General features: G+C 55.3%; 1 protein-coding gene across 1 annotated transcript in view; it reads right to left on the bottom strand.

Annotated features, from left to right (window-relative positions):
* c10hxorf58 (chromosome 10 CXorf58 homolog) overlaps nucleotides 1–10000 on the bottom strand; it is a 47597-nt gene extending 37597 nt beyond the window's left edge. Inside the window, exon 1 of the mRNA XM_068040500.1 lies at nucleotides 9921–10000. The gene's annotated coding sequence lies outside the window, so the exon portion shown is untranslated. The remainder of the gene's footprint in view (nucleotides 1–9920) is intronic.
* Between the last annotated feature and the right edge of the window lie 4688 nt (nucleotides 10001–14688).

Below are 14688 nucleotides of genomic sequence, written 5' to 3' on the forward strand. Positions count from 1 at the left end.
TTCAGTAATCTATGAACAAGTACACCAAGGTGCCTCTGACCCTCTGTACTTCCTAGGGTCCTACCATCCATTGTATATTCCCTTGCCTTGTTAGTCCTCCCAAAATGCATCACCTCACACTTCTCAGGATTAAACTCCATCTCCCACTGCTCCACCTATCTTAACAGCCCAACTATATCATCCTGTAATCTAAGGCTTTCCTCCTCACTATTTACGACACCACCAATTTTCGTGTCATCTGCAAACTTAAGATCATACCTCCTATTTTCACGTCTAAATCATTAATGTACACTACAAACAGTAAGGGTCCCAGCACTTGAATAATGGTACTACATTCGCTGTCCTCCAGTCCTCTGGTACCTCTCCTGTGGCCAGAGAGGATTTGAAAATTTGTGTCATAGCCCCTTTTATCTCCTCCCTTGCCTCACAGAGCAGCCTAAAATACATCTCATCTGGACCTGGGGATTTATCCACTTTTAAGCCCGCTATAACAGCTAATACTTCCTCCCTTTCAATGCTAATTTGTTCAAGTATATCACAAACCCCCTCCCTGATCTCCACACCTACATTATCCTTCTCCACAGTGAACATAGATGAAAAGTAATCATTTAAAACCTCACCTATGTCCTCCGGCTCCACACACAGCTTGCCACTTTGGTCCTTAAAGGGCTCTACTCTTTCCCTGGTTATCCTCTTGCCCTTAATATACTTATAAAACGCCTTGGGATTTTCTTTTATCTTGTCTGCCAGTGATTTTTCATGCCCCCTCTTCGCTCTCCTAATTACTTTTTTAAGTACCCCCCTACACTTTCTATACTCCTCTAGGGCTTCCGCTGTTTTCAGCGCTCTGAATCTGCCATTAGCTTCCTTTTTTTTCCTTATCCAATCCTCTATATCCCTTGACATCCAGGGTTCCCTAGACTTGTTGGTCCTACTCTTCACCTTTGTGGGAACATGTTGGACCTGAACTCTCACTATTTCCTTTCTGAGTGACTCCCACTGGTCTGATGTAGACTTTCCTACAAGAAGCTGCTCCCAGTCCACTTTGGCCAGATCCTGTTTTATCATATTGAAATCTGCCTTCCCCCAATTCAGTACTTTTATTTCTGGAAACTACAGACCAGTTAGCTTAACATCAGTCATTGGGAAAATGCTAGAGTCCAATTATTAAGGAAGAAATAGCAGGACATTTAGAAAAACATAATGCAATCAAACACAGTCAACATGGTTTTATGAAAGGGAAATCATGTTTGACAAATTTGTTAGCGTTCTTTGAGGATATAACAAGCAGAGTGGATAAAGGGGAACCAGTAGATGTAGTGTATTTGGATTTTCAGAAGGCGTTTGATAAGGTGCTACATAAAAGGTTACCGCACAAAATAAGAGCTCAGGGTATTGGGGGTAATGTGTTGGCATGGATTGTGGACTGGCCAACGCACAGAAGGCAGAGAGTCGGGATCAAGTGGTCTTTTTCAGGTTGGAAAGCCGTAACTAGTGGGATGCCACAAGGATCGATCCTAGGACCTCAACTATTTACTATCTATATTAATGACTTAGAGGAAGGGACAGAGTGTAGTGTATCCAAATTTGCTGACGATACAAAAATAGGTGGGAAGATATGTTGTGATGAGGACACAAAGAATCTGCAAAGGGATATAGACAGGTTAAGTGAGTGGGCAAAAACTTGGCAGATGGTGTTCAATGTGGGAAAGTGTGAGGTTATCCACTTTGGTAGGAAGAATAAAAAGGCAGATTATTATTTAGATAGAGAAAGACTACAAAATACTGCAGTACAGCGGGATCTGGATGTTCTTGTGCATGAAACACAAAAGGTTAGCATGCAGGTGCAGCAAGTAATTAGGAAGGCAAATGGAATTTTGGCCTTTGTTGCTAGGGGGTTAGAGTTTAAAAATAGGGAAGTCTTGTTACAACTGTACAGGGTGTTGGTGAGGCCACACCTGGAGTACTGCATACAGTTTCGGTCCCCGTATTTAAAAGAAATACTAGCATTTCAGGCAATTCAGAAAAGATTCATTAGGCTGATTCCTGAGATGAAGGGGTTGTCTTATCAAGAACGGCTAAACAGGTTAGGCTTTTATTGATTGGAGTTTAGAAGAATGAGAGGTGATCTTATAGAAACATATAGGATTTTAAGGTGGCTTGACAGAGTAGATGTTGAGAAGATGTTTCCACTAGTGGGGGTCTCGAACTAGGGGACATAGTTACAGAATAAGGGCACACACATTTAAAACTGAGACGCGAAGGAATTTCTTCTCTCGGAGGGTGGTGAATCTCTGGAATTCTCTACCTCAGAGAGTTGTGGAGGCTAGGTCACTAAATGTATTTAAAGAGGAGGTAGATAGATTTTTGAAATTTCGGGGAGTCAAGGGTTAGGCAGAGCAGGCCTGAAAGAGGAGTTGAGGCCTGGGACAGATCAGCCATGAACTTATTGAATGGCGGGGCAGGCTTGAGGGGCTGAATGGCCTACTCCTGCTCCTATTTCTTATGTTCTTATGTCTCTCTTTGTCCTTTTCCATAATACCTTAAATCTTACAGAGTTATGGTCACTATCTCCGAAATGCTCCCCCACTGACACTTCTACCACTTGCTGGCTTCATTCTCTGGGATTAGGTACGGTACTGCCCTTTCTCTTGTAGGACCTTCTATGTGCTGGCTCAAAAAGCTCTCCTGAATGCACTTTTAAGAATTCCGCCCCCTTTAAGCCTTTTACACTAATACTATCCCCTCTAATATTGGGGAAGTTGAAATCCTCTATTATTATTACCCTATTATTTTTACACCTCTCTGAGATTTGCCTACATATCTGCTCCTCTATCTCTCCCTGACTGTTTGGAGGCCTGTAGTACACTCCCAGCCAAGTGATTGCCCCCTTTTTGTTTTTAAATTCTATCCATATGGCCTCATTTGAGGAACCTTCTAAGATATCATCCCTCCTTACTGCAGTAATTGACTCCTTGATCGACAGTGCAATGCCACCTTCTCTTTTACACCCTCCCCTATCACGCCTGAAGATTCTATACCCTGGGATATTGAGCTGCCAGTCCTGCCCTTCCCTCATATTCCCATGTGTTAATCAATGCCCTCAATTCATCTGCCTTACTAGTAAGTCTCCTTGCGTTAAAATAGATACAATCCAGCCTTCCATTATTCACTTGTGCCTTAACAGGTCTACATTCGCTCTACCTTCCAGACTAACTTAGTTTCTCTTCTATATTTGATTCTGCATCACCCCCTCCTGTACCTCCACTCTGTATCCCCCCTGCCAAATTAGTTTAAACCCCCCTCCCCCGCCCCCGCCCCCAACAGCAATAGCAAACCTCCCAGCAAGGATGTCGGTCCCGTTCCGGTTCAGGTGCAACCCGTCCAACTTGTACAGATCCCACCTTCGCCAGAAACAGACCCAGTGATCGAGGAAAGTAAAGCCCTCCCTCTTGCACCAAGTCTTCAGCCACGTATTCATCTGCTCTATCCTCCTTTTCCTATACTCACTAGCATGTGGCGCCGGGAATAATCCAGAGATTACAACCTTTGAGGTCTTGCTTTTTAATCTACTACCTAGCTCCCTAAATTCTTGTCACAGGACCTCATCCCTCTTTCTATTTCATTGGTACCAATGTGGACCACGACCTCCTGCTGTGCACCGTCACCCTCCAGAATACTCTGCAGCCACTCGGTGATATCCATGACCCTTGCACCTGGGAGGCAACATACCTTCCTGGAATCATGTCTGCGACCACAAAAACGCCTATCTGTTCCTCTAACCATTATTGCCCTCTTGTCCCTTTTTCTCCATCCCAGCACAGCTGAATCACCCATGATGTTCTGGTCATGACTCTCGGTGCACTCTCCAGAGGGACCCTCTTTCCCATCGGTACTCAGAACTGAATACCGGTTAGAAAGTGGGATGTCCTCTGGGAACTTCTGCACTACCTGCCCTGAATTCTTTGTCCGTCCGGCAGCCACCCAGTCCCCCCCCGACTGTGCTCGCCTAGGCACCGGGTAGACCACCTCCTGAAACATGCCATCCACATAGTCCTCCACCTTGCGGATGCACCACAGTGACTCCAGTCGTCGTTCGAGGTTCTGCAACCGGAGACACTTTCTGCAGACATGTTTGCCAAGGTCACATGGCACGTCCACGACTTCCCACATTGCACAGGAGGCACAATGCACTTGGCCAAGCTGCCTGGCCATTACTTAACTTTACAACAAAATTCTTCCCATTAAACTCCAGATAATCATCCAAGTCGATGTGCTAACAGGTGAGACAAGTCCAACAGCTTGAAGCTAACTAGTTCTCTGTTATTTCTATATTAGAAAACAGTTGTTGGGGATAGCCATTTCTTCATCAAAATGAAAAAGTTCAAGAAAAGCACTTGACTAAGCCATTAAAAAAAATACTGGAAATCACAGTTGCAGAGAAAGTTGTTTGTGACTTTGGTTCGGGCCATTTTGGTGCTGTGGCAACATCAGAAATCTGGTTGGAGATTTAGACTGGGAGAGATGGGCACAGATTTGGGAGGCAACAACACGTTCAAAGATTTTGGAAGGGAAGGTTGGAGGTGCAGCAGTAGTTTACAAGGACAGATGGGTCAAGAGTGGGCTTTTGAGGAGAAGGAATAGATCAGTACCCGAAGAGAGGGAACCATGAGCTAGCATAGGTCCCAGGAAGGGAAGTTAGAAATTCTAGATAAAATTAGTAAGCATTTAGAAATACATCAGTTAATCAAGGGCAGTCAGCATGAATCCGTTAGATGGAAGTCGCATTTCACAAATGTAATAGTTTTTTTTGACTTAGACATAATGTTACAACTTGTTGATGATGCAAAGTTAAGTGGTTTGGCAAAAATGAGGACTGTAAAAGACATGAGGAATTCATACATAGGTTAGTGGAATGGAGAGACAGATGCAATTTAATTCAATAAATTATAACTTATGAAGCTCTGGATAGGCCCCAACTAGAGTACTGCGTCCAGTTCTGATCACCACACTTTAGGAAGGATGTGAGGTTCCTTGAGAGGGTGCAGAGCAGATTTATACCAAAGTGGTTCAAGGGATGGGGGAATGTTAGTTACAAGGTTAGGTGGAAAAACTGGGGCTGTTCTCCCTGGAGCAAAGGAGATTGAGGGGAGCTTTGATAAAGGTGTACAAGATTATGACAAGCATGGATAAGGTTGACAAGGAACACAGTGGTTAGCACCGCAGCCTCACAGCTCCAGGGACCCGGGTTCAATTCTGGGTATTGCCTGTGCGGAGTTTGCAAGTTCTCCCTGTGACCGCGTGGGTTTTCGCCGGGTGCTCCGGTTTCCTCCCACTGCCAAAGACTTGCAGGTGATAGGTAAATTGGCCATTGTAAATTGCCCCTAGTGTAGGTAGGGAATATGGGATTACTGTAGGGTTGGTATAAATGGGTGGTTCTTGGTCGGCACAGACTCGGTGGGCCGAAGGGCCTGTTTCAGTGCTGTATCTCTAAATAAAATAAATAAATTACCTGATGGTACAAGGACTATGGGACACCGATTTAAGGTTTTGGGCAAGAGATGCAGGAGAAATGTGAGAAAGAACATTTTTTATGCAGCGAGTGGTAATGACCTGGAACTCGCTGCCTACGAGGATGGTGGAAGCGAATGATTTCAAAAGGAAACTGGATGAGCACTTGAAGGAAATAAACTTGCACGGCTACAGGGATAAAGCAGGGGAGTGGGACTAACTGGATTGCTCTCGAGAGAGCTGGCATCGACTCGTTGGGTCAAATGGCCTCCTTCTATGCCGTAAATGACTCAACAACTCTTATGTAATATATTTTGGAAGAAAAACAAGGATAGGGAGCATACACACAAAGGATAAATGAAGGGCATCATGAGCAAAATGATCTAGGGATTCAAATACATACTTCCCTGAAAGTGAATAAATTCACTAATGACGTCAGCATTTTGAATTTTATAAAGAGGTGCATAGAGTACAAGGGTATGTATAATGATATGTTTGTACTAAACATCGGTTGGACCACACAGTTCCATGTGCAGTTGGTGCCCCATTATGGATGGGAAATTAAAACCATAGAGAGCCTATAGTCTAGATTCATCTGGATGATGCTAGGGTGATAAGCTATTGTGCTTAAGAGAAGTGAGTAACTGCGACTAATTCCACTACAGCAGCGAAGACTAAGAGGAGATAATAACACTTAAAGAAACCACCAAGGTATCTCCTCTAAGTCTTCTCTGCTCTAGTGGAAATAGTCACAGTAACTCAAGTGCTAAGAGAAAAAGACTATTTTCTCTTCTTGGGGTGTCAATAAGGGGGGGTTATTAATTTTAAATGGTCATTGAAAATGAGAGGGGTTGGGAGAATTTTTTTTTTACAGAGTTGGAGCATGTGATGCTTTTCCACAAGGAGTCATTGAGGTCGAACGCATTACTTTTTGAAGGAAAATTGGACAAGTATTTGAAGCAGAGAAAAATACAGAGTGGGGTAGGGCGATTAGTTGGGAGCCGACCCAGACATCACGGGCCAAACTACCTCTTTCTGTGGTGTAAGCTTAAATTGCTTTACGATTCTATTTCCAAATATTTCACATAATTTCAATATTAAAATGAACATTTTCTGGAACACTTTAGGCCTGTAGTGTTCAATTCACTGCCACCTCTCTTCCAGGAATGCCGACCTTGAAGAAGTTCTGCTCTTCTCTCCGAGGGGATTTTTGTTTGTCTCTTTTACCTTGTTCACTGTCATTGCTTTCTATTTCCCTCCTGATGTTTGATAAAGTGTCTACCAAAACTTGTTTTCACAGCCACTTCTCCTTCCTCAGTGACTGTCTCCAGCTCCGACTTATTCCACGTGGATTCCAACTGCAGTTTTACCCATCATGTTTTGAATCCACCCAGGATTACAGGTATCTCCGAGAAATACAACATTCTTCGGACTGCTATTCTCGCCGCTTCCTGAGATCCACACTCATGTACACACTGGTCCTCTCTCTCCAGCAGACCGCCTCACCTTAACTCAAAGTTGTTCTACTCTGCAGTTTCATTTCATCCTTCGTCTTATCTGACGTATTAGCAAACAACTTTTTTTCTTCCTTTCAGGTGTCAAGGAACGCAAGCTCCAGCAGCTGATGGGGACTAATGCCGCTCCAGATCCTTCTTCCGCTTCACTTCCCTCTGACCCCACCCCTTCTGATCTGACCCCTTGCCATGTATTGATAAAGCCCTCTGACCTCCCCCTCTCTGACACTGAACATTCTGTACTCAGCAAAGGACTCAGTTTTATACCCTTATGCCCCCACCTCAATGAATTCCACGCTCAACATGACGTCGAGCTCTTCTTCCGTCGCCTCCGGGCTCACTTCTTTGACCAGGAGTCCTCCCCCCCGGTGAGCAGACCCATTCACCATTCACCCGCCTCCAACATTCTCCCTCTACCTGAACCCCTCCCCATGGCCTCTTACCCACTCTTGATCTTTTCATTGAAAACTTTCGGCGAGACATTGATCATCTCAATTTCTCTGCCCCCTCACTCATTCTAAACTGTCCCCCTCTGAACTTGAGGTACTCCGTTCTCTCAGGTCTAACCCCGACATTGTCATCAAACGTGCAGACAAGGATGGTGCTGTTGTTGTATGGCGTACAGATCTCTACCTTGTAGAGGCTCAGCGCCAACTTTCAGACACTTCTTCCTACCTCCCCCTGGAGCATGGCCCCACCATCAAACATCAAGTGACTGCCCACACGACTGTCACTGATCTGATCTCCTCTGGAGATCTACCCTCTACAGCTTCCAATCTCATAGCCCTGCAACCCCGGACAGCCCGCTTCTACCTCCTTCCCAAAATCCACAAAGAGGACTGTCCTGGCAGACCCATTGTGTCAGCCTGCTCCTGCCCCACTGAACTTATTTCTTCCTATCTTGACTCTATCTTTACTCCGCTGGTCAGTCTCTTCCCACCTATATCCATGACTCTTCTGACGCCCTACGTCATTTTGACAATTTCCAGTTTCCTGGCCCCAACCGCCTCCAATCTCTCTACACCTCCATCCCCCACCAGGACGGTTTGAGGGCTCCCTGCTTCTACCTTGAACAGTGGCCCAACCAGTCCCCAACCACCACCACCCTCCTCCGCCTGGCTGAACTTGTTCTCACATTGAACAACTTCTCCTTCAACTCCACTCACTTCCTTCAAGTAAAAGGTGTTGCTATGCGTACCCGCATGGGTCCTAGTTATGCCTGTCATTTTGTGGGATATGTCGAACATTCCTTGTTCCAGTCCTACTCAACCGTGTCCGGCCCACTTCCCGCACCTCTACCCTCACCCCTTCCCCTCCTTCCCAGAAGTTCCCCTTGTCCTCACTTTCCACCCATCAGCCTCCATATCATCATTCTCCACCATTTCTGCCACCTCCAGTGTGATGCCACTACCAAACGCATCTTCCCCTCCCTTCCCGTCAGCATTCCGGAGGGATCGTTCCCTCCGCGACACCCTGGTCCATTCCTCCATTACCCCCACCACCTCGTCCCCTTCCCACTGCACCTTCCCCTGCAATCGCAGGAGGTGTAATACCTACCCATTTACCTCCTCTCTCCTCACTATTCCAGGCCGCAAATACACCTTTCAGGTGAAGCAGCGATTTACTTGTACTTCCTTCAAAGTAGTATACTGTATTCGCTGCTCACAATGTGATCTCCTCTACACTGGGGAGATCAAACGCAGACTCGGTGACCGCTTTGCAGAACACCTCCGCTCAGTCCGAAAGCATGACCTCGAGCTTCTGGTTGCTTGCCATTTCAACCCACCCCCACCCTCATGCTCACATCTCTGTCCTGGAATTGTGGCAGTGTTCAGTGAACATCAACGCAAGCTCGAGGCACAGCATCTCATTTACCGATTAGGCACGCTAAAGGCTGCCGGACTGAACATTGCTTTCAATCATTTCAGAGCATGGCGGTCCTCCCCCATTTTACTTTTATTTTTAGTTATTTTTTTCTTTTTATATATTCTTTTTGTGTTATTTATTTTATCTTAGTTTGTTCAGTTTGCCTACCCACTGTTTTTTTTCATGTATGGACTTTGGATGTTCAGTTTTCAGTCGGTTAACTCCCTATCTGTACTAATGCTTTGTCTTTCAACACAGTATTAACATATTGTTTGCCTTTGCTCCATGACCTTCTGGTCGGTTATTCTCTGTGACCTTGTCCTATCTACACCTTTTCCTTTGTTACCTCTTGCCCCACCCTAGCTTTACTTGCTTAAAGCCTTTCACATTTCTAATATCTACTAGTTCTGAAGAAGAGTCACTGACCTGAAACGTAAACTCTGCTTCTCCCTCCACAGATGCAGCCTGACCTGCTGAGCATTTTCAGCATTTGTTTTTATTTTAGGCCTGTAAGAGCCGGGGGGAGGAATTAAGCTGCATCAATGTTGTGGGGAGCCAGGAAAAAGGATGCAACTTTCCAGGCCTTGCCTTCACGTTCCGTAGCAGTGGCATAGATCCACTATCCGGAAAATATAGACCGACGTAGGTGGAATGGTGAAAATAAACTGTAATGGTGACAACCACCCTGAAACATTTTGCTGAGTGGCCATGTTACTGTTAGACAAGTAAACAATAGCACGATCCGGCTTTTCTTAAAGGCTTTTTAACATTTCAAATATACAAAGTAGCCATGTCACCGAAACAGAAACATGTGGTGACAGAAGATCCCACAAAACCCTCATGGAGCGCTTTGATCAGCCCCGTGTCCCCAAGCCGCCCCGTCCCCTCTTCACTGACTTTGTCGCCTTCGCTTCTTCCTCAGCCACGCGTCGCCGCCACGGAAAAAGCTGATCACACTTGATTCAAAACAAAGTTTCTCCAAACCCCGAAAGCAGGATAACGGCGGCAGACAGATACCTGACAGCATACCGGGCTGAGCCGAGTCTCTCTCCCACCGGTCCCGGACGCCGGAAATGGGCCGCAGCTCGGAGGGAGGGCAGCGTCACCGTTACCAGGCAACGGGGGGAGAAGGGAGGGAGCGAGAGAGGAGGGGGGGGGGGGAAAGAGAGAGAGAAGGAAGGGGGGGAAGAAAGAGGGGGGGGGAGAAAGAGGGGGGGGGAGAGAGGGGGAGGGGAGAGAGGGGGGGAGAGAGGGGGGAGGGAGAGAGGGGGGGAGGAGAGAGGGGGGGAGGAGAGGGGGGGGGGGAGAGGGGGGGGGGGGAGAGGGGGGGGGGGGAGAGGGGGGGGGGGAGAGAGGGGGGGGGAGGAGAGAGGGGGGGGGAGAGAGGGGGGGAGGAGAGAGGGGGGGAGAGAGGGGGGGGGAGAGGGGGGGAGAGAGGGGGGGAGAGAGGGGGGGAGGGGAGAGGGGGGGAGGGGAGAGGGGGGGAGGGGAGAGGGGGGGGGAGAGAGGGGGGGGGAAGAGAGGGGGGGGGAAGAGAGGGGGGGGAAGAGAGGGGGAGGGGAGAGGGGGGGAGGGGAGAGGGGGGGAGGGGAGAGGGGGGGGGGGAGAGGGGGGGGGGAGAGGGGGGGGGAGAGGGGGGGGGGAGAGGGGGGGGGGAGAAGGGGGGGGGGGAGAAGGGGGGGGGAGGAGAAGGGGGGGGGGGAGAAGAGGGGGGGGGGAGAAGGGGGGGGGAGAAGAGGGGGGGGAGAAGGGGGGGGGGAGAAGGGGGGGGCTGAAGGGGGGGGGGGGCTGGAGGGGGGGGGAGAGAAGGGGGGGGGGAGAAGGGGGGGGGGAGAGAAGGGGGGGGGAGAAGGGGGGGGGGAGAGAAGGGGGGGGGGAGAAGGGGGGGGGGAGAGAAGGGGGGGGGAGAAGGGGGGGGGGAGAAGGGGGGGGAGAAGGGGGGGGGGAGCAAGGGGGGGGGGAGAAGGGGGGGGGGAGAAGGGGGGGGAGAAGGGGGGGGGGAGCAAGGGGGGGGGGAGAAGGGGGGGGGGGAGAAGGGGGGGGGGGAGAAGGGGGGGGGGGAGAAGGGGGGGGGGGGAGAAGGGGGGGGGGATGGGGGGAAGAATGTGGGGGGGGGGATGGGGGGAAGAATGTGGGGGGGGGGGATGGGGGGGAAGAATGTGGGGGGGGGGGATGGGGGGGAAGAATGTGGGGGGGGGGGATGGGGGGGGAAGAATGTGGGGGGGGGGGGATGGGGGGGAAGAATGTGGGGGGGGGATGGGGGGGAAGAATGTGGGGGGGGGATGGGGGGGAAGAATGTGGGGGGGGGATGGGGGGAAGAATGTGGGGGGGGGGATGGGGGGGGAAGAATGTGGGGGGGGGGATGGGGGGGAAGAATGTGGGGGGGGGATGGGGGGGGAAGAATGTGGGGGGGGATGGGGGGGAAGAATGGGGGGGGATGGGGGGGATGGGGGGGGAAGAATGTGGGGGGGGATGGGGGGGAAGAATGTGGGGGGGGATGGGGGGGATGGGGGGAAAGAATGTGGGGGTGGATGGGGGAAAGAATGTGGGGGGGGATGGGGGGAGGAATGTGGGGGGGATGGGGGGAGGAATGGGGGGAGGAATGGGGGGGAGAATGGGGGGGGGAATGGGGGGGAGAATGGGGGGGGGGAATGGGGGGGGGAATGGGGGGGGAATGGGGGGGAATGGGGGGGGGGAATGGGGGGGGGAATGGGGGGGGGAATGGGGGGGGAATGGGGGGGGAATGGGGGGGGGGAATGGGGGGGGGAATGGGGGGGGGGAATGGGGGGGGGGAATGGGGGGGGGAATGGGGGGGGGAATGGGGGGGGGGAATGGGGGGGGGGAATGGGGGGGGGGAATGGGGGGGGGGGAATGGGGGGGGGGAATGGGGGGGGGGGAGAATGGGGGGGGGGAATGGGGGGGGGGAATGGGGGGGGGAATGGGGGGGGAATGGGGGGGGAGAATGGGGGGGGGGGAATGGGGGGGGGGAATGGGGGGGGGGAATGGGGGGGGGAGAATGGGGGGGGGGAATGGGGGGGGGGAGAATGGGGGGGGGAATGGGGGGGGGGGAATGGGGGGGGGAATGGGGGGGGGGAGAATGGGGGGGGGGAATGGGGGGGGGGAGATGGGGGGGGGAGAATGGGGGGGGGAATGGGGGGGGGGAGAATGGGGGGGGAATGGGGGGGGGAATGGGGGGGGGGGAATGGGGGGGGGGAATGGGGGGGGGGGAATGGGGGGGGGAGAATGGGGGGGGGGAATGGGGGGGGGGAGAATGGGGGGGGGGAATGGGGGGGGGAGAATGGGGGGGGGGAATGGGGGGGGGGAATGGGGGGGGGGAATGGGGGGGGGGGGGGGAATGGGGGGGGGAATGGGGGGGGAATGGGGGGGGGAATGGGGGGGGGAGAATGGGGGGGGGGAATGGGGGGGGGAGAATGGGGGGGGAATGGGGGGGGGGAGAATGGGGGGGGGAATGGGGGGGGGGGTGAATGGGGGGGGATGGGGGGGGAATGGGGGGGGGAATGGGGGGGGGGAATGGGGGGGGGGGATATGGGGGGGGGGAATGGGGGGGGGGGAATGGGGGGGGGATGGGGGGGGGAATGGGGGGGGGGGAATGGGGGGGGGGGAATGGGGGGGGGAATGGGGGGGGGGAAGAATGGGGGGGATGGGGGGGGGAAGAATGGGGGGGAATGGGGGGGGGAATGGGGGGGGGAATGGGGGGGGGGGGGAATGGGGGGGGAATGGGGGGGGGGGGGAATGGGGGGGGGGGAGATGGGGGGGGATGGGGGGGATGGGGGGATGGGGGGGGAATGGGGGGGGGGAATGGGGGGGGGGATGGGGGGGGAATGGGGGGGGGGGAATGGGGGGGGGGAATGGGGGGGGGAGATGGGGGGGGGAATGGGGGGGGGGGAATGGGGGGGGGGGGAATGGGGGGGGGGGAATGGGGGGGGGGGAATGGGGGGGGGGGGAATGGGGGGGGGGGGGAAAGGGGGGGGGGGGGGGGGGAGAAGGGGGGGGGGAATGGGGGGGGGGAATGGGGGGGGGGGAATGGGGGGGGGGGAATGGGGGGGGGGAATGGGGGGGGGAGAATGGGGGGGGGGGGGGGGGAATGGGGGGGGGGGGAATGGGGGGGGGGAATGGGGGGGGGAATGGGGGGGGGGGGAATGGGGGGGGGGAGAATGGGGGGGGGGGAATGGGGGGGGGGGATGGGGGGGGGGAATGGGGGGGGGGGATGGGGGGATGGGGGGGGGGAATGGGGGGGGGGGAATGGGGGGGGGGATGGGGGGGGGGAATGGGGGGGGGGATGGGGGGGGAATGGGGGGGGGAATGGGGGGGGGATGGGGGGGGGGAATGGGGGGGGGGGAATGGGGGGGGGGGAATGGGGGGGGGGGAATGGGGGGGGGGGGGGAATGGGGGGGGGATGGGGGGGGGGGGGTGGGAATGGGGGGGGGGGAATGGGGGGGGGGGGAATGGGGGGGGGGGAATGGGGGGGGGGAGAATGGGGGGGGGGAATGGGGGGGGGGGGAATGGGGGGGGGGGAATGGGGGGGGGGGGAATGGGGGGGGATTGGGGGGGGATGGGGGGAATGGAATGGGGGGATGGGAATGGGGGGGGGGAATGGGGGGGGATGGGGGGGGGGAATGGGGGGGGGAATGGGGGGGGGAATGGGGGGGGGGAATGGGGGGGGGGAATGGGGGGGGGGAATGGGGGGGGGGAATGGGGGGGGGGAATGGGGGGGGGAGGATGGGGGGGGGAATGGGGGGGGGGAATGGGGGGGGGGGAATGGGGGGGGGGAAATGGGGGGGGGGGAATGGGGGGGGGGGGAATGGGGGAGGGGGGGAATGGGGGGGGGGGAATGGGGGGGGGGGAATGGGGGGGGAAGGGGGGGGAATGGGGGGGGGGGGATGGGGGGGGGGGAATGGGGGGGGGGGAATGGGAGGGGGGGGAATGGGGGGGGGGGAATGGGGGGGGGGGAATGGGGGGGGGGAATGGGGGGGGGGAATGGGGGGGGAATGGGGGGGGGGGAATGGGGGGGGGGAATGGGGGGGGGAATGGGGGGGGGGAATGGGGGGGGGGAATGGGGGGGGGGGAATGGGGGGGGGGGGAATGGGGGGGGGGAATGGGGGGGGGGGGAATGGGGGGGGGATGGGGGGGAATGGGGGGGGGGAATGGGGGGGGGGGATATGGGGGGGGGGGATTGGGGGGGGGGGAATGGGGGGGGGGGAATGGGGGGGGGGAATGGGGGGGGGGGAATGGGGGGGGGGGATGGGGGGGGGAGATGGGGGGGGGGGAACTGGGGGGGGGTTTGGGGGGGATGGGGGGGGGGGAATGGGGGGGGGGGATGGGGGGGGGGGAATGGGGGGGGGAATGGGGGGGGGGGTATGGGGGGGGGAATGGGGGGGGGGGAATGGGGGGGGGGAAGGGGGGGGGGGAATGGGGGGGGGGAATGGGGGGGAATGGGGGGGGGGAATGGGGGGGGGGAATGGGGGGGGGGACTGTGGGGGATGGGGGGGGGGAATGGGGGGGGAAGGGGGGGGAATGGGGGGGGGGAATGGGGGGGGGGAATGGTGGGGGGGGAATGGGGGGGGGGAATGGGGGGGGGGAATGGGGGGGGGGTATGGGGGGGGGGCAATGGGGGGGGGGGAATCTGGGGGGGGGCATGGGGGGGGGGAATGGGGGGGGAGAATGGGGGGGGGGGAATGGGGGGCGGTGGTATGGGGGGGGGGATTGGGGGGGGGGAAGGGGGGGGGGGGGGTGGGGGGAAGGGGGGGGAGAATGGGGGGGGTGGGTATTGGGGGGG

Source organism: Heterodontus francisci, chromosome 10, assembly GCF_036365525.1.
Source record: "Heterodontus francisci isolate sHetFra1 chromosome 10, sHetFra1.hap1, whole genome shotgun sequence".
Taxonomy (NCBI): Eukaryota; Metazoa; Chordata; class Chondrichthyes; order Heterodontiformes; family Heterodontidae; genus Heterodontus; species Heterodontus francisci.